The following is a 23,594-nucleotide window of genomic DNA, read 5'->3' on the forward strand; positions in this document are numbered from 1 at the left end:
ACCATAGCACTGAACATCACACTCACCATCACTCTCTCCAACACACTCACGATAGCTGGCACCATCGCATGCACCATCGCACTCAGCATCGCACTCATCATTGCACTCACAATTGCTTTCACCATCTCCCTCACCATCTCAATCAGCATCCCAGTCTCCATCGCACACACCCTCACCCACACCTTCGAATTCACAATCGCTTTCACCATCACTCTCATCGTCGCTGTTACGATCGCACTAAACATCGCACTTTCCATTGCTCTAACGATTGCATGCACAATCGTGCACACCATCACACTCAACTTCACACTCACCATCTCTTTCCCCATCATGCTCACCATCTGACTCACCATCGCACTCACCATCACACGCACTTTGGCACTAACAATCGCTTTTACAATCGCACTCACCATCGCTCTCAAGATCGCTCCCAATATGACTCTCGGCATCGCACTCTCCATCGCATGCACCCTGGCATGCACCATCACACGGACAGTTGCACGCAGCTTCACTCTCACAATCACACTCACCATCACTCTCACAATCACCGTCATCATCGCACCCTCCATCGCTCTCACCATCGCTCTCAACATTGCTCTCACCATCGCTCTCACCATAGCACTCACCTTTGCACTCATCATCGCTCTCATCATCCCTTCGCTCTCACCATCACACACACCATCTCACTCACCATTAAATGGACCATCGCACGCAGCATCACTGTCACCGTTGCACCCACGATACTCTCACCATTGTTCTCACCATCGCACTCATCATCATCCTCGCCATCGCACTCACCATCACTCTCACAATCGTACTTATCGCACTCAACAGATCTCTCACTGTGGCAGTCACCATCACTCTCGATATCGCTCTCCCCATCGCACTCACGCTCGCAGTCACCATCGCTCTCACCCTCGAACTCAACATCACATTCGCCATCACACTCACCATCGCTCTCAACATCACTCTCAACAACGCATTCACCTTCGCAGTCACCATCGATCTCACCATCGCACTAACCATTGTTCTCACAATTGCACTCATCATCGCTCTCAGCATTGCACTAAACTTCGCTCTCAACATCTCTCTCACCATCACACTCACCATCGCATTCACCATCGCACTTACCATTGCACTTACCATCGCTCTCACCATCACTCTCACCATCACACTCAACATCGCTCTCACCATCACCCTCACCATCGTTCTCACCATCGCACATGCCATCGCACTCACCATCACTCTCACCGTCGTTCCCACCATGACTCTCAAAATTGCACTCACTGTCGCTCTCAAGACCACTCTCAAGATCACAATTGACATTGCACTGTCCATTGCATGCAGCGTGTCACGCACCATCACATGGACCATCGAAAGCAGCATCGCTCTCACCCTCGGACTCACATCGCTTTCACCATCACACTCATAATCGTACAAATCATCACTCTCACCATCACCATCACCGTCCCTCTCACCATCACTCTCATCATCACACTCACCATTGCTCTCACCATCGCACTTACCATCTTCTCACCATAAGACTCACAGTCACACTCACAATCGCACACACCTTTGCACTCACATTCGCTTTCACCATCACTCTCACCATTGCACTCCCCATTGCACTCACCATAGCACTCACCATAGCATGCACTGGGGCACACACTGTCACGTGCTCCATCACACGCTCTAACACTCTCACCATCGCTCTCAACATCGCACTCACCATGTCTGTCACCATGGTTCTCACCATCACACTCTCCATCATACTCACAATCGCTCTCAAAATTGCTCTCACCATCGCACTCAGCCAAGCACTCTCCATCGCATGCACCATCACACGCGCTTTCGCTCTCATGCTCACTCTCACCGTCCCAATCACTGTCGCACCCACCATCATGTGCACTGCCGTATCACACTCATCACTGCACTCACCACTGCACTCACCGTTACTCTCAGCATCACTCTAACCATCACACTTATCCTCGCTCTCACCATCGGTCTCACCATGGCGCTCACCAAAGCTCGCAGCATGGCACGCACCAACGTACTCACCATCGTACTCACCATCAGTCTCACCATCGCTCTCACCATCACTCTCACCCTCACACTCACGATCACTCTCACCCTCGCACACAACATCACACTTGCCATCGCACTCAACATTGCTCTCACCATCGCACTCAACATTGCTCTCATGATCGCTCTCACCATCGCACCCAGCAAATCACTCACCATCACTCTCACCATCACCTCACCATCGCTCTCATCATCACTCTCACCATCGCTCTCACCAATGCACTCACCCTCGCAGTCACCATCGATCTCACCATCGCACTCACCATTGCTCTCACACTCGCACTCATCATCGCTCTCAGCATCGCACTCACGATCGCTTTCACGATTGTTCCTATCATCGCGCTCAGCATGGCATTCTGTATTGCACGCAACATCGCAGGCACCATTGGTCTCACCCTCACACCATCCATCGCACTCAACTTTGCTCTCACTGTCGCACTCACCGTTGCACTCACTGTCTCACAAACTGTCGCATGCACCATGGCCCACATTTTTGCACGTAACATCGCACGCACTATCACTCTCAGCATTGCATCGAACATTGCACTCACCATCACTCTCACCATCACACTCATCATCCCTCGCACCATCGCATGCACAATCGGTCTCACCATCACACTCAGCATCGCTCTCACCATCGTACTCACCATCGCTCTCACCATCACATACACCATCGCTCTCAACGTCGCACTCACTGTTGAATTTACCATGGCTCTCACTATTGAACCCACCATCTCACTCACCATCGCTCTCACCATCACAATCACCATCGCACTCATCATCACACTCTAGATCGCTCTAACCATCAAACTCAGCATCGCAACTCCATCGAACGAACCATCGCACACACCATGGCTCTCACCCTTGCACTCACTGTCACACTCAACATTGTTCTCATGGTTGCACTACACATTGAACTCACCATTGCACACACTGTTGTACGCACAGTGGCACACACTGTCGCGTGCACCGTCACACGCACTATCTCTCTCACCATAGCACTGAACATCACACTCACCATCACTCTCTCCAACACACTCACGATAGCTGGCACCATCGCATGCACCATCGCACTCAGCATCGCACTCAGCATTGCACTCACAATTGCTTTCACCATCTCCCTCACCATCTCACTCAGCATCCCAGTCTCCATCGCACACACCCTCACCCACACCTTCGAATTCACAATCGCTTTCACCATCACTCTCATCATCGCTGTCACCATCGCCCTTTCCATTGCTCTAACGATTGCATGCACAATCGTGCACACCATCGCACTCACCTTCACACTCACCATCTCTTTCCCCATCATGCTCACCATCTGACTCACCATCGCACTCACCATCACACGCACTTTGGCACTAACAATCGCTTTTACAATCGCACTCACCATCGCTCTCAAGATCGCTCCCAATATCACTCTCGGCATCGCACTCTCCATCGCATGCACCCTGGCATGCACCATCACACGGACAGTTGCACGCAGCTTCACTCTCACAATCACACTCAACATCACTCTCACAATCACCGTCATCATCGCACTCACCATCGTTCTCACCATTGCTTTCACCTTTGTTCTCACCATTGCTTTCACCATCGCACTCCACGTCTCACTCACTATGGCTCTCATCATCGCTCTCACCATCGCCCTCAACATCACACTGACCATCGCACACACTATCGCACTCATCATCACTCTCACCATCGCACTCTCCGTTGCTCTCACCATCGCACTCACCATCGAACACACCATAGCTCTCAGCGTCACACTCACCATCGCAGTCACCATCACACTCAGCATCACACGGATCATTGCACGCAACATTGATGTCACCCTCACAATCACCATCACTCTAACTATCGCTCTCACCATCGGACTGATCATCGCAGCCTCCATCGCTCTCAACATTGCACTCACCATCGCTCTCACCAGAGCACTCACCATTGCACTCATCATTGCTCTCATCTTCGCTTCACTCTGACCATCACACACACCATCTCACTCACCATTAAATGGACCATCGCACGCAGCATCACTCACCGTCGCACTCACCATAGCTCTCACCATTGTTCTCACCATCTCACTCATCATCGCCCTCGCCATCGCACCCACCATCACTCTCACAATCGTACTCATCGCACTCATCAGCTCTCTCAATGTGGCCGTCACCATCACTCTCATTATCGCTCTCCCCATCGCACTCACCCTCACACTCACCATCGCTCTCACCCTCGCACTCACCATCACATTCACCATCGCACTCACCATCGCTCCCACCATCGCACTGAAAATCGCTCTCACCGTCACACACAGCATAGCACTCACCATCGCACTCACCATCGCCTCACCATCGCTCTCATCATCACTCTCACCATCGTTCTCAACATCGCACTCACCTTCGCTCTCACCATCGCTCTCACCAACGCATTCACCCTCGGAGGCACGATCGATTTCACCATCGCACTCACCATTGCTCTCACACTTGCACTCATCATCGCTCTCACCATTGCACTCAAGATCGCTTTCACGATTCTTCCTATCATCGCGTTCAGCATGGCATTCTGTATTGCACGCAACATCGCAGGCACCATTGGTCTCACCCTCACACTATCCGTCACACTCAACTTTGCTCTCACTGTCGCACTCACCGTTGCACTCACTGTCTCACAAACTGTCGCATGCACCATGGCCCACATTTTTGCATGTAACATCGCACGCACTATCACTCTCAGCATTGCATCGAACATTGCACTCACCATCACTCTCACCATCACACTCATCATCCCTTGCACCATCGCATGCACCATCGGTCTCACCATCACACTCAGCATCGCTCTCACCATCGTACTCACCATCGCTCTCACCATCACACTCACCATCGCTTTCAACATCGCACTCACTGTTGAATTCACCATGGTTCTCACTATTGCACCCACCATCTCACTCACCATCGCTCTCACCATCACAATCACCATCGCACTCATCATCACACTCTAGATCGCTCTAACCATCAAACTCAGCATCGCAACTCCATCGAACGAACCATCGCACACACCATGGCTCTCACCCTTGCACTCACTGTCGCACTCAACATTGTTCTCATGGTTGCACTACACATTGAACTCACCATTGCACACACTGTTGTACGCACAGTGGCACACACTGTCGCATGCACCGTCACACGCACTATCTCTTTCACCATAGCACTGAACATCACACTCACCATCACTCTCTCCAACACACTCACGATAGCTGGCACCATCGCATGCACCATCGCACTCAGCATCGCACTCAGCATTGCACTCACAATTGCTTTCACCATCTCCCTCACCATCTCACTCAGCATCCCAGTCTCCATCGCACACACCCTCACCCACACCTTCGAATTCACAATCGCTTTCACCATCAATGTCATCGTTGCTGTCACCATCGCACTAACCATCGCACTTTCCATTGCTCTAACGATTGCATGCACAATCGTGCACACCATCGCACTCACCTTCACACTCACCATCTCTTTCCCCATCATGCTCACCATCTGACTCACCATCGCACGCACCATCACACGCACTTTGGCACTAACAATCGCTTTTACAATTGCACTCACCATCGCTCTCAAGATTGCTCCCAATATCACTCTCGGCATCGCACTCTCCATCGCATGCACCCTGGCGTGCACCATCACACGGACAGTTGCACACAGCTTCACTCTCACAATCACACTCACCATCACTCTCACAATCACCGTCATCATCGCACCCTCCATCGCTCTCACCATCGCTCTCAACATTGCACTCACCATCGCTCTCACCATAGCACTCACCTTTGCACTCATCATCGCTCTCATCATCGCTTCGCTCTCACCATCACACACACCATCTCACTCACCATTAAATGGACCATCGCACGCAGCATCACTGTCACCGTTGCACCCACGATACTCTCACCATTGTTCTCACCATCGCACTCATCATCATCCTCGCCATCGCACTCACCATCACTCTCACAATCGTACTTATCGCACACAACAGATCTCTCACTGTGGCAGTCACCATCACTCTCGATATCGCTCTCCCCATCGCACTCATGCTCGCAGTCACCATCGTTCTCACCCTCGAACTCAACATCACATTCGCCATCACACTCACCATCGCTCTCAACATCGCTCTCAACAACGCATTCACCCTCGCAGTCACCATCGATCTCACCATCGCACTAACCATTGTTCTCACAATTGCACTCATCATCGCTCTCAGCATTGCACTAAACTTCGCTCTCAACATCTCTCTCACCATCACACTCACCATCGCATTCACCATCGCACTTACCATTGCACTTACCATCGCTCTCACCATCACTCTCACCATCACACTCAACATCGCTCTCACCATCACCCTCACCATCGTTCTCACCATCGCACATGCCATCGCACTCACCATCACTCTCACCGTCGTTCCCACCATGACACTCAAAATTGCACTCACTGTCGCTCTCAAGACCACTCTCAAGATCACAATTGGCATTGCACTGTCCATTGCATGCAGCGTGTCACGCACCATCACATGGACCATCGAAAGCAGCATCGTTCTCACCCTCGGACTCACATCGCTCTCACCATCACACTCATAATCGTACACACCATCGCTCTCACCATCACCATCACCGTCCCTCTCACCATCACTCTCATCATCACACTCACCATTGCTCTCACCATCGCACTTACCATCTTCTCACCATAAGACTCACAGTCACACTCACAATCGCACACACCTTTGCACTCACATTCGCTTTCACCATCACTCTCACCATTGCACTCCCCATTGCACTCACCATAGCACTCACCATAGCATGCACTGGGGCACACACTGTCACGTGCTCCATCACACGCTCTAACACTCTCACCATCGCTCTCAACATCGCACTCACCATGTCTGTCACCATGGTTCTCACCATCACACTCTCCATCATACTCACAATCGCTCTCAAAATTGCTCTCACCATCGCACTCAGCCAAGCACTCTCCATCGCATGCACCATCACACGCGCTTTCGCTCTCATGCTCACTCTCACCGTCCCAATCACTGTCGCACCCACCATCATGTGCACTGCCGTATCACACTCATCACTGCACTCACCACTGCACTCACCGTTACTCTCAGCATCACTCTAACCATCACACTTATCCTCGCTCTCACCATCGGTCTCACCATGGCGCTCACCAAAGCTCGCAGCATGGCACGCACCAACGTACTCACCATCGTACTCACCATCACTCTCACCATCGCTCTCACCATCACTCTCACCCTCACACTCACAATCACTCTCACCCTCGCACACAACATCACACTCGCCATCGCACTCAACATTGCTCTCACCATCGCACTCAACATTGCTCTCATGATCGCTCTCACCATCGCACCCAGCAAATCACTCACCATCACTCTCACCATCGCCTCACCATCACTCTCATCATCACTCTCACCATCGCTCTCACCAATGCACTCACCCTCGCAGTCACCATCGATCTCACCATCGCACTCACCATTGCTCTCACACTCGCACTCATCATCGCTCTCAGCATCGCACTCACGATCGCTTTCACGATTGTTCCTATCATCGCGCTCAGCATGGCATTCTGTATTGCAGGCAACATCGCAGGCACCATTGGTCTCACCCTCACACTATCCATCGCACTCAACTTTGCTCTCACTGTCGCACTCACCGTTGCACTCACTGTCTCACAAACTGTCGCATGCACCATGGCCCACATTTTTGCACATAACATCGCACGCACTATCACTCTCAGCATTGCATCGAACATTGCACTCACCATCACTCTCACCATCACACTCATCATCCCTCGCACCATCACATGCACCATCGGTCTCACCATCACACTCAGCATCGCTCTCAACATCACACTCACTGTTGAATTCACCATGGCTCTCACTATTGCACCCACCATCTCACTCACCATCGCTCTCACCATCACAATCACCATCGCACTCATCATCACACTCTAGATCGCTCTAACCATCAAACTCAGCATCGCAACTCCATCGAACGAACCATCGCACACACCATGGCTCTCACCCTTGCACTCACTGTCGCACTCAACATTGTTCTCATGGTTGCACTACACATTGAACTCACCATTGCACACACTGTTGTACGCACAGTGGCACACACTGTCGCGTGCACCGTCACACGCACTATCTCTCTCACCATAGCACTGAACATCACACTCACCATCACTCTCTCCAACACACTCACGATACCTGGCACCATCACACTCAGCATCGCACTCATCATTGCACTCACAATTGCTTTCACCATCTCTCTCACCATCTCACTCAGCATCACAGTCTCCATCGCACACACCCTCACCCACTCATTCGAATTCACAATCGCTTTCACCATCACTCTCATCATCCCTGTCACCATCGCACTAACTATCGCACTTTCCATTGCTCTAACGATTGCATGCACAATCGTGCACAATATCGCACTCACCTTCACACTCACCATTTCTTTCCCCATCATGCTCACCATCTGACTCACCATCGCACTCACCATCACACGCACTTTGGCACTAACAATCGCTTTTACAATCGCACTCACCATCGCTCTCAAGATCGCTCCCAATATCACTCTCGGCATCGCACTCTCCATCGCATGCACCCTGGCATGCACCATCACACGGACAGTTGCACGCAGTTTCACTCTCACAATCACACTCACCATCACTTTCACAATCACCGTCATCATGGCACCCTCCATCGCTCTCACCATCGCTCTCAACATTGCACTCACCATCGCTCTCACCATAGCACTCACCTTTGCACTCATCATCGCTCTCATCATCGCTTCGCTCTCACCATCACACACACCATCTCACTCACCATTAAATGGACCATCTCACGCAGCATCACTGTCACCGTTGCACTCACGATACTCTCACAATTTTTCTCACCATCGCACTCATCATCATCCTCGCCATCGCACTCACCATCACTCTCACAATCGTACTTATCGCACTCATCAGCTCTCTCACTGTGGCAGTCACCATCACTCTCGATATCGCTCTCCCCATCGCACTCACGCTCGCAGTCACCATCGCTCTCACCCTCGAACTCAACATCACATTCACCATCACACTCACCATCGCTCTCAACATCGCTCTCAACAACGCATTCACCCTCGCAGTCACCATCAATCTCACCATCGCACTAACCATTGTTCTCACAATTGCACTCATCATCGCTCTCACCATTGCACTAAACTTCGCTCTCAACATCTCTCTCAAGATCACACTCACCATCGCATTCACCATCGCACTTACCATTGCACTTACCATCGGTCTCACCATCACTCTCACCATCACACTCAACATCGCTCTCACCATCACCCTCACCATCGTTCTCACCATCGCACATGCCATCGCACTCACCATCACTCTCACCGTCGTTCCCACCATGACACTCAAAATTGCACTCACTGTCGCTCTCAAGACCACTCTCAAGATCACAATTGGCATTGCACTGTCCATTGCATGCAGCGTGTCATGCACCATCACATGGACCATCGAAAGCAGCATCGCTCTCACCCTCGGACTCACATCGCTCTCACCATCACACTCATAATCGTACACACCATCACTCTCACCATCACCATCACCATCGCTATCACCATCACTCTCATCATCACACTCACCATTGCTCTCACCATCGCACTTACCATCTTCTCACCATAAGACTCACAGTCACACTCACAATCGCACACACCTTTGCACTCACATTCGCTTTCACCATCACTCTCACCATTGCACTCCCCATTGCACTCACCATAGCACTCACCATAGCATGCACTGGGGCACACACTGTCACGTGCTCCATCACACGCTCTAACACTCTCACCATCGCTCTCAACATCGCACTCACCATGTCTGTCACCATGGTTCGCACCATCACACTCTCCATCATACTCACAATCGCTCTCAAAATTGCTCTCACCATCGCACTCAGCCAAGCACTCTCCATCGCATGCACCATCACACGCGCTTTCGCTCTCATGCTCACTCTCACCGTCCCAATCACTGTCGCACCCACCATCATGTGCACTGCCGTATCACACTCATCACTGCACTCACCACTGCACTCACCGTTACTCTCAGCATCACTCTAACCATCACACTTATCCTTGCTCTCACCATCGGTCTCACCATGGCGCTCACCAAAGCTCGCAGCATGGCACGCACCAACATACTCACCATCGTACTCACCATCGCTCTCACCATCACTCTCACCATCACTCTCACCCTCACACTCACGATCACTCTCACCCTCGCACACAACATCACACTCGCCATCGCACTCAACATTGCTCTCACCATCGCACTCAACATTGCTCTCATGATCGCTCTCACCATCGCACCCAGCAAATCACTCACCATCACCATCGCCTCACCATCGCTCTCATCATCACTCTCACCATCGCTCTCACCAATGCACTCACCCTTGCAGTCACCATCGATCTCACCATCGCACTCACCATTGCTCTCACACTCGCACTCATCATCGCTCTCACCATCGCACTCACGATCGCTTTCACGATTGTTCCTATCATCGCGCTCAGCATGGCATTCTGTATTGCACGCAACATCGCAGGCACCATTGGTCTCACCCTCACACTATCCATCGCACTCAACTTTGCTCTCACTGTCGCACTCACCGTTGCACTCACTGTCTCACAAAATGTCGCATGCACCATGGCCCACATTTTTGCACGTAACATCGCACGCACTATCACTCTCAGCATTGCATCGAACATTGCACTCACCATCACTCTCACCATCACACTCATCATCCCTCGCACCATCGCATGCACCATCGGTCTCACCATCACACTCAGCATCGCTCTCACCATCGTACTCACCATCGCTCTCACCATCACACTCACCATCGCTCTCAAAATCGCACTCATTGTTGAATTCACCATGGCTCTCACTATTGCACCCACCATCTCACTCACCATCGCTCTCACCATCACAATCACCATCGCACTCATCATCACACTCTAGATCGCTCTAACCATCAAACTCAGCATCGCAACTCCATCGAACGAACCATCGCACACACCATGGCTCTCACCCTTGCACTCACTGTCGCACTCAACATTGTTCTCATGGTTGCACTACACATTGAACTCACCATTGCACACACTGTTGTACGCACAGTGGCACACACTGTCGCGTGCACCGTCACACGCACTATCTGTTTCACCATGGCACTGAACATCACACTCACCATCACTCTCTCCAACACACTCACGATAGCTGGCACCATCACACTCAGCATCACACTCATCATTGCACTTACAATTGCTTTCACCATCTCTCTCACCATCTCACTCAGCATCCCATTCTCCATCGCACACACCCTCACCCACACCTTCGAATTCACAATCGCTTTCACCATCACTCTCATCATCGCTGTCACCATCGCACTAACCATCGCACTTTCCATTGCTCTGATTGCATGCACAATCGTGCACACCATCACACTCACCTTCACACTCACCATCTCTTTCCCCATCATGCTCACCATCTGACTCACCATCGCACTCACCATCACACGCACTTTGGCACTAACAATCGCTTTTACAATCGCACTCACCATCGCTCTCAAGATCGCTCCCAATATCACTCTCGGCATCGCACTCTCCATCGCATGCACCCTGGCATGCACCATCACACGGACAGTTGCACGCAGCTTCACTCTCACAATCACACTCAACATCACTCTCACAATCACCGTCATCATCTCACTCACCATCGTTCTCACCATTGCTTTCACCTTTGTTCTCACCATTGCTTTCACCATCGCACTCCACGTCTCACTCACTATGGCTCTCATCATCGCTCTCACCATCTCCCTCAACATCACACTGACCATCGCACACACTATCGCACTCATCATCACTCTCACCATCGCACTCTCCGTTGCTCTCACCATCGCACTCACCATCGAACACACCATAGCTCTCAGCGTCACACTCACCATCGCAGTCACCATCACACTCAGCATCACACGGATCATTGCACGCAACATTGATGTCACCCTCACAATCACCATCACTCTAACTATCGCTCTCACCATCGGACTGATCATCGCAGCCTCCATCGCTCTCAACATTGCACTCACCATCGCTCTCACCAGAGCACTCACCATTGCACTCATCATTGCTCTCATCTTCGCTTCACTCTGACCATCACACACACCATCTCACTCACCATTAAATGGACCATCGCACGCAGCATCACTCACCGTCGCACTCACCATAGCTCTCACCATTGTTCTCACCATCTCACTCATCATCGCCCTCGCCATCGCACCCACCATCACTCTCACAATCGTACTCATCGCACTCATCAGCTCTCTCAATGTGGCAGTCACCATCACTCTCATTATCGCTCTCCCCATCGCACTCACCCTCACACTCACCATCGCTCTCACCCTCGCACTCACCATCACATTCACCATCGCACTCACCATCGCTCCCACCATCGCACTCAAAATCGCTCTCACCGTCACACACTGCATAGCACTCACCATCGCACTCACCATCGCCTCACCATCGCTCTCATCATCACTCTCACCATCGTTCTCAACATCGCACTCACCTTCGCTCTCACCATCGCTCTCACCAACGCATTCACCCTCGGAGTCACGATCGATTTCACCATCGCACTCACCATTGCTCTCACACTTGCACTCATCATCGCTCTCACCATTGCACTCAAGATCGCTTTCACGATTCTTCCTATCATCGCGTTCAGCATGGCATTCTGTATTGCACGCAACATCGCAGGCACCATTGGTGTCACCCTCACACTATCCGTCGCACTCAACTTTGCTCTCACTGTCGCACTCACCGTTGCACTCACTGTCTGACAAACTGTCGCATGCACCATGGCCCACATTTTTGCATGTAACATCGCACGCACTATCACTCTCAGCATTGCATCGAACATTGCACTCACCATCACTCTCACCATCACACTCATCATCCCTCACACCATCGCATGCACCATCGGTCTCACCATCACACTCAGCATCGCTCTCACCATCGTACTCACCATCGCTCTCACCATCACATACACCATCGCTCTCAACATTGCACTCACTGTTGAATTCACCATGGTTCTCACTATTGCACACACCATCTCACTCACCATCGCTCTCACCATCACAATCACCATCGCACTCATCATCACACTCTAGATCGCTCTAACCATCAAACTCAGCATCGCAACTCCATCGAACGAACCATCGCACACACCATGGCTCTCACCCTTGCACTCACTGTCGCACTCAACATTGTTCTCATGGTTGCACTACACATTGAACTCACCATTGCACACACTGTTGTACGCACAGTGGCACACACTGTCGCATGCACCGTCACACGCACTATCTCTTTCACCATAGCACTGAACATCACACTCACCATCACTCTCTCCAACACACTCACGATAGCTGGCACCATCGCATGCACCATCGCACTCAGCATCGCACTCATCATTGCACTGACAATTGCTTTCACCATCTCCCTCACCATCTCACTCAGCATCCCAGTCTCCATCGCACACACCCTCACCCACACCTTCGAATTCACAATCGCTTTCACCATCACTCTCATCGTCGCTGTCACCATCGCACTAACCATCGCACTTTCCATTGCTCTAACGATTGCATGCACAATCGTGCACACCATCGCACTCACCTTCACACTCACCATCTCTTTCCCCATCATGCTCACCATCTGACTCACCATCGCACTCACCATCACACGCACTTTGGCACTAACAATCGCTTTTACAATCGCACTCACCATCGCTCTCAAGATCGCTCCCAATATCACTCTCGGCATCGCACTCTCCATCGCATGCACCCTGGCGTGCACCATCAAACGGACAGTTGCACGCAGCTTCACTCTCACAATCACACTCACCATCACTCTCACAATCACCGTCATCATCGCACCCTCCATCGCTCTCACCATCGCTCTCACCATAGCACTCACCTTTGCACTCATCATCGCTCTCATCATCGCTTCGCTCTCACCATCACACACACCATCTCACTCACCATTAAATGGACCATCGCACGCAGCATCACTGTCACCGTTGCACCCACGATACTCTCACCATTGTTCTCACCATCGCACTCATCATCATCCTCGCCATCGCACTCACCATCACTCTCACAATCGTACTTATCGCACTCAACAGATCTCTCACTGTGGCAGTCACCATCACTCTCGATATCGCTCTCCCCATCGCACTCACGCTCGCAGTCACCATCGCTCTCACCCTCGAACTCAACATCACATTCGCCATCACACTCACCATCGCTCTCAACATCGCTCTCAACAACGCATTCACCCTCGCAGTCACCATCGATCTCACCATCGCACTAACCATTGTTCTCACAATTGCACTCATCATCGCTCTCAGCATTGCACTAAACTTCGCTCTCAACATCTCTCTCACCATCACACTCACCATCGCATTCACCATCGCACTTACCATTGCACTTACCATCGCTCTCACCATCACTCTCACCATCACACTCAACATCGCTCTCACCATCACCCTCACCATCGTTCTCACCATCGCACATGCCATCGCACTCACCATCACTCTCACCGTCGTTCCCACCATGACACTCAAAATTGCACTCACTGTCGCTCTCAAGACCACTCTCAAGATCACAATTGGCATTGCACAGTCCATTGCATGCAGCGTGTCACGCACCATCACATGGACCATCGAAAGCAGCATCGCTCTCACCCTCGGACTCACATCGCTTTCACCATCACACTCATAATCGTACAAACCATCGCTCTCACCATCACCATCACCGTCCCTCTCACCATCACTCTCATCATCACACTCACCATTGCTCTCACCATCGCACTTACCATCTTCTCACCATAAGACTCACAGTCACACTCACAATCGCACACACCTTTGCACTCACATTCGCTTTCACCATCACTCTCACCATTGCCCTCCCCATTGCACTCACCATAGCACTCACCATAGCATGCACTGGGGCACACACTGTCACGTGCTCCATCACACGCTCTAACACTCTCACCATCGCTCTCAACATCGCACTCACCATGTCTGTCACCATGGTTCTCACCATCACACTCTCCATCATACTCACAATCGCTCTCAAAATTGCTCTCACCATCGCACTCAGCCAAGCACTCTCCATCGCATGCACCATCACACGCGCTTTCGCTCTCATGCTCACTCTCACCGTCCCAATCACTGTCGCACCCACCATCATGTGCACTGCCGTATCACACTCATCACTGCACTCACCACTGCACTCACCGTTACTCTCAGCATCACTCTAACCATCACACTTATCCTCGCTCTCACCATCGGTCTCACCATGGCGCTCACCAAAGCTCGCAGCATGGCACGCACCAACGTACTCACCATCGTACTCACCATCGTACTCACCATCACTCTCACCATCGCTCTCACCATCACTCTCACCCTCACACTCACGATCACTCTCACCCTCGCACACAACATCACACTCGCCATCGCACTCAACATTGCTCTCACCATCGCACTCAACATTGCTCTCATGATCGCTCTCACCATCGCACCCAGCAAATCACTCACCATCACTCTCACCATCGCCTCACCATCGCTCTCATCATCACTCTCACCATCGCTCTCACCAATGCACTCACCCTCGCAGTCACCATCGATCTCACCATCGCACTCACCATTGCTCTCACACTCGCACTCATCATCGCTCTCACCATCGCACTCACGATCGCTTTCACGATTGTTCCTATCATCGCGCTCAGCATGGCATTCTGTATTGCAGGCAACATCGCAGGCACCATTGGTCTCACCCTCACACTATCCATCGCACTCAACTTTGCTCTCACTGTCGCACTCACCGTTGCACTCACTGTCTCACAAACTGTCGCATGCACCATGGCCCACATTTTTGCACGTAACATCGCACGCACTATCACTCTCAGCATTGCATCGAACATTGCACTCACCATCACTCTCACCATCACACTCATCATCCCTCGCACCATCGCATGCACCATCGGTCTCACCATCACACTCAGCATCGCTCTCACCATCGTACTCACCATCGCTCTCACCATCACATACACCATCGCTCTCAACATTGCACTCACTGTTGAATTCACCATGGTTCTCACTATTGCACACACCATCTCACTCATCATCGCCCTCACCATCGCACCCACCATCACTCTCACAATCGTACTCATCGCACTCATCAGCTCTCTCAATGTGGCAGTCACCATCACTCTCATTATCGCTCTCCCCATCGCACTCACCCTCACACTCACCATCGCTCTCACCCTCGCACTCACCATCACATTCACCATCGCACTCACCATCGCTCCCACCATCGCACTCAAAATCGCTCTCACCGTCACACACAGCATAGCACTCACCATCGCACTCACCATCGCCTCACCATCGCTCTCATCATCACTCTCACCATCGTTCTCAACATCGCACTCACCTTCGCTCTCACCATCGCTCTCACCAACGCATTCACCCTCGGAGTCACGATCGATTTCACCATCGCACTCACCATTGCTCTCACACTTGCACTCATCATCGCTCTCACCATTGCACTCAAGATCGCTTTCACGATTCTTCCTATCATCGCGTTCAGCATGGCATTCTGTATTGCACGCAACATCGCAGGCACCATTGGTCTCACCCTCACACTATCCGTCGCACTCAACTTTGCTGTCACTGTCGCACTCACCGTTGCACTCACTGTCTGACAAACTGTCGCATGCACCATGGCCCACATTTTTGCATGTAACATCGCACGCACTATCACTCTCAGCATTGCATCGAACATTGCACTCACCATCACTCTCACCATCACACTCATCATCCCTCACACCATCGCATGCACCATCGGTCTCACCATCACACTCAGCATCGCTCTCACCATCGTACTCACCATCGCTCTCACCATCACATACACCATCGCTCTCAACATTGCACTCACTGTTGAATTCACCATGGTTCTCACTATTGCACACACCATCTCACTCACCATCGCTCTCACCATCACAATCACCATCGCACTCATCATCACACTCTAGATCGCTCTAACCATCAAACTCAGCATCGCAACTCCATCGAACGAACCATCGCACACACCATGGCTCTCACCCTTGCACTCACTGTCGCACTCAACATTGTTCTCATGGTTGCACTACACATTGAACTCACCATTGCACACACTGTTGTACGCACAGTGGCACACACTGTCGCGTGCACCGTCACACGCACTATCTGTTTCACCATAGCAATGAACATCACACTCACCATCACTCTCTCCAACACACTCACGATAGCTGGCACCATCGCATGCACCATCGCACTCAGCATCGCACTTATCATTGCACTGACAATTGCTTTCACCATCTCCCTCACCACCTCACTCAGCATCCCAGTCTCCATCGCACACACCCTCAACCACACCTTCGAATTCACAATCGCTTTCACCATCACTCTCATCGTCGCTGTCACCATCGCACTAACCATCGCACTTTCCATTGCTCTAACGATTGCATGCACAATCGTGCACACCATCGCACTCACCTTCACACTCACCATCTCTTTCCCCATCATGCTCACCATCTGACTCACCATCGCACTCACCATCACACGCACTTTGGCACTAACAATCGCTTTTACAATCGCACTCACCATCGCTCTCAGGATCGCTCCCAATATCACTCTCGGCATCGCACTCTCCATCGCATGCACCCTGGCGTGCACCATCAAATGGACAGTTGCACGCAGCTTCACTCTCACAATCACACTCACCATCACTCTCACAATCACCGTCATCATCGCACCCTCCATCGCTCTCACCATCGCTCTCAACATTGCACTCACCATCGCTCTCACCATAGCACTCACCTTTGCACTCATCATCGCTCTCATCATCGCTTCGCTCTCACCATCACACACACCATCTCACTCACCATTAAATGGACCATCGCACGCAGCATCACTGTCACCGTTGCACCCACGATACTCTCACCATTGTTCTCACCATCGCACTCATCATCATCCTCGCCATCGCACTCACCATCACTCTCACAATCGTACTTATCGCACTCAACAGATCTCTCACTGTGGCAGTCACCATCACTCTCGATATCGCTCTCCCCATCGCACTCACGCTCGCAGTCACCATCGCTCTCACCCTCGAACTCAACATCACATTCGCCATCACACTCACCATCGCTCTCAACATCGCTCTCAACAACGCATTCACCCTCGCAGTCACCATCGATCTCACCATCGCACTAACCATTGTTCTCACAATTGCACTCATCATCGCTCTCAGCATTGCACTAAACTTCGCTCTCAACATCTCTCTCACCATCACACTCACCATCGCATTCACCATCGCACTTACCATTGCACTTACCATCGCTCTCACCATCACTCTCACCATCACACTCAACATCGCTCTCACCATCACCCTCACCATCGTTCTCACCATCGCACATGCCATCGCACTCACCATCACTCTCACCGTCGTTCCCACCATGACACTCAAAATTGCACTCACTGTCGCTCTCAAGACCACTCTCAAGATCACAATTGGCATTGCACAGTCCATTGCATGCAGCGTGTCACGCACCATCACATGGACCATCGAAAGCAGCATCGCTCTCACCCTCGGACTCACATCGCTTTCACCATCACACTCATAATCGTACAAACCATCGCTCTCACCATCACCATCACCGTCCCTCTCACCATCACTCTCATCATCACACTCACCATTGCTCTCACCATCGCACTTACCATCTTCTCACCATAAGACTCACAGTCACACTCACAATCGCACACACCTTTGCACTCACATTCGCTTTCACCATCACTCTCACCATTGCACTCCCCATTGCACTCACCATAGCACTCACCATAGCATGCACTGGGGCACACACTGTCACGTGCTCCATCACACGCTCTAACACTCTCACCATCGCTCTCAACATCGCACTCACCATGTCTGTCACCATGGTTCTCACCATCACACTCTCCATCATACTCACAATCGCTCTCAAAATTGCTCTCACCATCGCACTCAGCCAAGCACTCTCCATCGCATGCACCATCACACGCGCTTTCGCTCTCATGCTCACTCTCACCGTCCCAATCACTGTCGCACCCACCATCATGTGCACTGCCGTATCACACTCATCACTGCACTCACCACTGCACTCACCGTTACTCTCAGCATCACTCTAACCATCACACTTATCCTCGCTCTCACCATCGGTCTCACCATGGCGCTCACCAAAGCTCGCAGCATGGCACGCACCAACGTACTCACCATCGTACTCACCATCGTACTCACCATCACTCTCACCATCGCTCTCACCATCACTCTCACCCTCACACTCACGATCACTCTCACCCTCGCACACAACATCACACTCGCCATCGCACTCAACATTGCTCTCACCATCGCACTCAACATTGCTCTCATGATCGCTCTCACCATCGCACCCAGCAAATCACTCACCATCACTCTCACCATCGCCTCACCATCGCTCTCATCATCACTCTCACCATCGCTCTCACCAATGCACTCACCCTCGCAGTCACCATCGATCTCACCATCGCACTCACCATTGCTCTCACACTCGCACTCATCATCGCTCTCACCATCGCACTCACGATCGCTTTCACGATTGTTCCTATCATCGCGCTCAGCATGGCATTCTGTATTGCAGGCAACATCGCAGGCACCATTGGTCTCACCCTCACACTATCCATCGCACTCAACTTTGCTCTCACTGTCGCACTCACCGTTGCACTCACTGTCTCACAAACTGTCGCATGCACCATGGCCCACATTTTTGCACGTAACATCGCACGCACTATCACTCTCAGCATTGCATCGAACATTGCACTCACCATCACTCTCACCATCACACTCATCATCCCTCGCACCATCGCATGCACCATCGGTCTCACCATCACACTCAGCATCGCTCTCACCATCGTACTCACCATCGCTCTCACCATCACATACACCATCGCTCTCAACATTGCACTCACTGTTGAATTCACCATGGTTCTCACTATTGCACACACCATCTCACTCATCATCGCCCTCACCATCGCACCCACCATCACTCTCACAATCGTACTCATCGCACTCATCAGCTCTCTCAATGTGGCAGTCACCATCACTCTCATTATCGCTCTCCCCATCGCACTCACCCTCACACTCACCATCGCTCTCACCCTCGCACTCACCATCACATTCACCATCGCACTCACCATCGCTCCCACCATCGCACTCAAAATCGCTCTCACCGTCACACACAGCATAGCACTCACCATCGCACTCACCATCGCCTCACCATCGCTCTCATCATCACTCTCACCATCGTTCTCAACATCGCACTCACCTTCGCTCTCACCATCGCTCTCACCAACGCATTCACCCTCGGAGTCACCATCGATTTCACCATCGCACTCACCATTGCTCTCACACTTGCACTCATCATCGCTCTCACCATTGCACTCAAGATCGCTTTCACGATTCTTCCTATCATCGCGTTCAGCATGGCATTCTGTATTGCACGCAACATCGCAGGCACCATTGGTGTCACCCTCACACTATCCGTCGCACTCAACTTTGCTGTCACTGTCGCACTCACCGTTGCACTCACTGTCTGACAGACTGTCGCATGCACCATGGCCCACATTTTTGCATGTAACATCGCACGCACTATCACTCTCAGCATTGCATCGAACATTGCACTCACCATCACTCTCACCATCACACTCATCATCCCTCACACCATCGCATGCACCATCGGTCTCACCATCACACTCAGCATCGCTCTCACCATCGTACTCACCATCGCTCTCACCATCACATACACCATCGCTCTCAACATTGCACTCACTGTTGAATTCACCATGGTTCTCACTATTGCACACACCATCTCACTCACCATCGCTCTCACCATCACAATCACCATCGCACTCATCATCACACTCTAGATCGCTCTAACCATCAAACTCAGCATCGCAACTCCATCGAACGAACCATCGCACACACCATGGCTCTCACCCTTGCACTCACTGTCGCACTCAACATTGTTCTCATGGTTGCACTACACATTGAACTCACCATTGCACACACTGTTGTACGCACAGTGGCACACACTGTCGCGTGCACCGTCACACGCACTATCTCTTTCACCATAGCACTGAACATCACACTCACCATCACTCTCTCCAACACACTCACGATAGCTGGCACCATCGCATGCACCATCGCACTCAGCATCGCACTCATCATTGCACTGACAATTGCTTTCACCATCTCCCTCACCATCTCACTCAGCATCCCAGTCTCCATCGCACACACCCTCACCCACACCTTCGAATTCACAATCGCTTTCACCATCACTCTCATCGTCGCTGTCACCATCGCACTAACCATCGCACTTTCCATTGCTCTAACGATTGCATGCACAATCGTGCACACCATCGCACTCACCTTCACACTCACCATCTCTTTCCCCATCATGCTCACCATCTGACTCACCATCGCACTCACCATCACACGCACTTTGGCACTAACAATCGCTTTTACAATCGCACTCACCATCGCTCTCAAGATCGCTCCCAATATCACTCTCGGCATCGCACTCTCCATCGCATGCACCCTGGCGTGCACCATCAAACGGACAGTTGCACGCAGCTTCACTCTCACAATCACACTCACCATCACTCTCACAATCACCGTCATCATCGCACCCTCCATCGCTCTCACCATCGCTCTCACCATAGCACTCACCTTTGCACTCATCATCGCTCTCATCATCGCTTCGCTCTCACCATCACACACACCATCTCACTCACCATTAAATGGACCATCGCACGCAGCATCACTGTCACCGTTGCACCCACGATACTCTCACCATTGTTCTCACCATCGCACTCATCATCATCCTCGCCATCGCACTCACCATCACTCTCACAATCGTACTTATCGCACTCAACAGATCTCTCACTGTGGCAGTCACCATCACTCTCGATATCGCTCTCCCCATCGCACTCACGCTCGCAGTCACCATCGCTCTCACCCTCGAACTCAACATCACATTCGCCATCACACTCACCATCGCTCTCAACATCGCTCTCAACAACGCATTCACCCTCGCAGTCACCATCGATCTCACCATCGCACTAACCATTGTTCTCACAATTGCACTCATCATCGCTCTCAGCATTGCACTAAACTTCGCTCTCAACATCTCTCTCACCATCACACTCACCATCGCATTCACCATCGCACTTACCATTGCACTTACCATCGCTCTCACCATCACTCTCACCATCACACTCAACATCGCTCTCACCATCACCCTCACCATCGTTCTCACCATCGCACATGCCATCGCACTCACCATCACTCTCACCGTCGTTCCCACCATGACACTCAAAATTGCACTCACTGTCGCTCTCAAGACCACTCTCAAGATCACAATTGGCATTGCACAGTCCATTGCATGCAGCGTGTCACGCACCATCACATGGACCATCGAAAGCAGCATCGCTCTCACCCTCGGACTCACATCGCTTTCACCATCACACTCATAATCGTACAAACCATCGCTCTCACCATCACCATCACCGTCCCTCTCACCATCACTCTCATCATCACACTCACCATTGCTCTCACCATCGCACTTACCATCTTCTCACCATAAGACTCACAGTCACACTCACAATCGCACACACCTTTGCACTCACATTCGCTTTCACCATCACTCTCACCATTGCACTCCCCATTGCACTCACCATAGCACTCACCATAGCATGCACTGGGGCACACACTGTCACGTGCTCCATCACACGCTCTAACACTCTCACCATCGCTCTCAACATCGCACTCACCATGTCTGTCACCATGGTTCTCACCATCACACTCTCCATCATACTCACAATCGCTCTCAAAATTGCTCTCACCATCGCACTCAGCCAAGCACTCTCCATCGCATGCACCATCACACGCGCTTTCGCTCTCATGCTCACTCTCACCGTCCCAATCACTGTCGCACCCACCATCATGTGCACTGCCGTATCACACTCATCACTGCACTCACCACTGCACTCACCGTTACTCTCAGCATCACTCTAACCATCACACTTATCCTCGCTCTCACCATCGGTCTCACCATGGCGCTCACCAAAGCTCGCAGCATGGCACGCACCAACGTACTCACCATCGTACTCACCATCGTACTCACCATCACTCTCACCATCGCTCTCACCATCACTCTCACCCTCACACTCACGATCACTCTCACCCTCGCACACAACATCACACTCGCCATCGCACTCAACATTGCT

This window comes from Pseudorca crassidens, chromosome 12, assembly GCF_039906515.1.
Source record: "Pseudorca crassidens isolate mPseCra1 chromosome 12, mPseCra1.hap1, whole genome shotgun sequence".
In the NCBI taxonomy this organism is placed as follows: Eukaryota; Metazoa; Chordata; class Mammalia; order Artiodactyla; family Delphinidae; genus Pseudorca; species Pseudorca crassidens.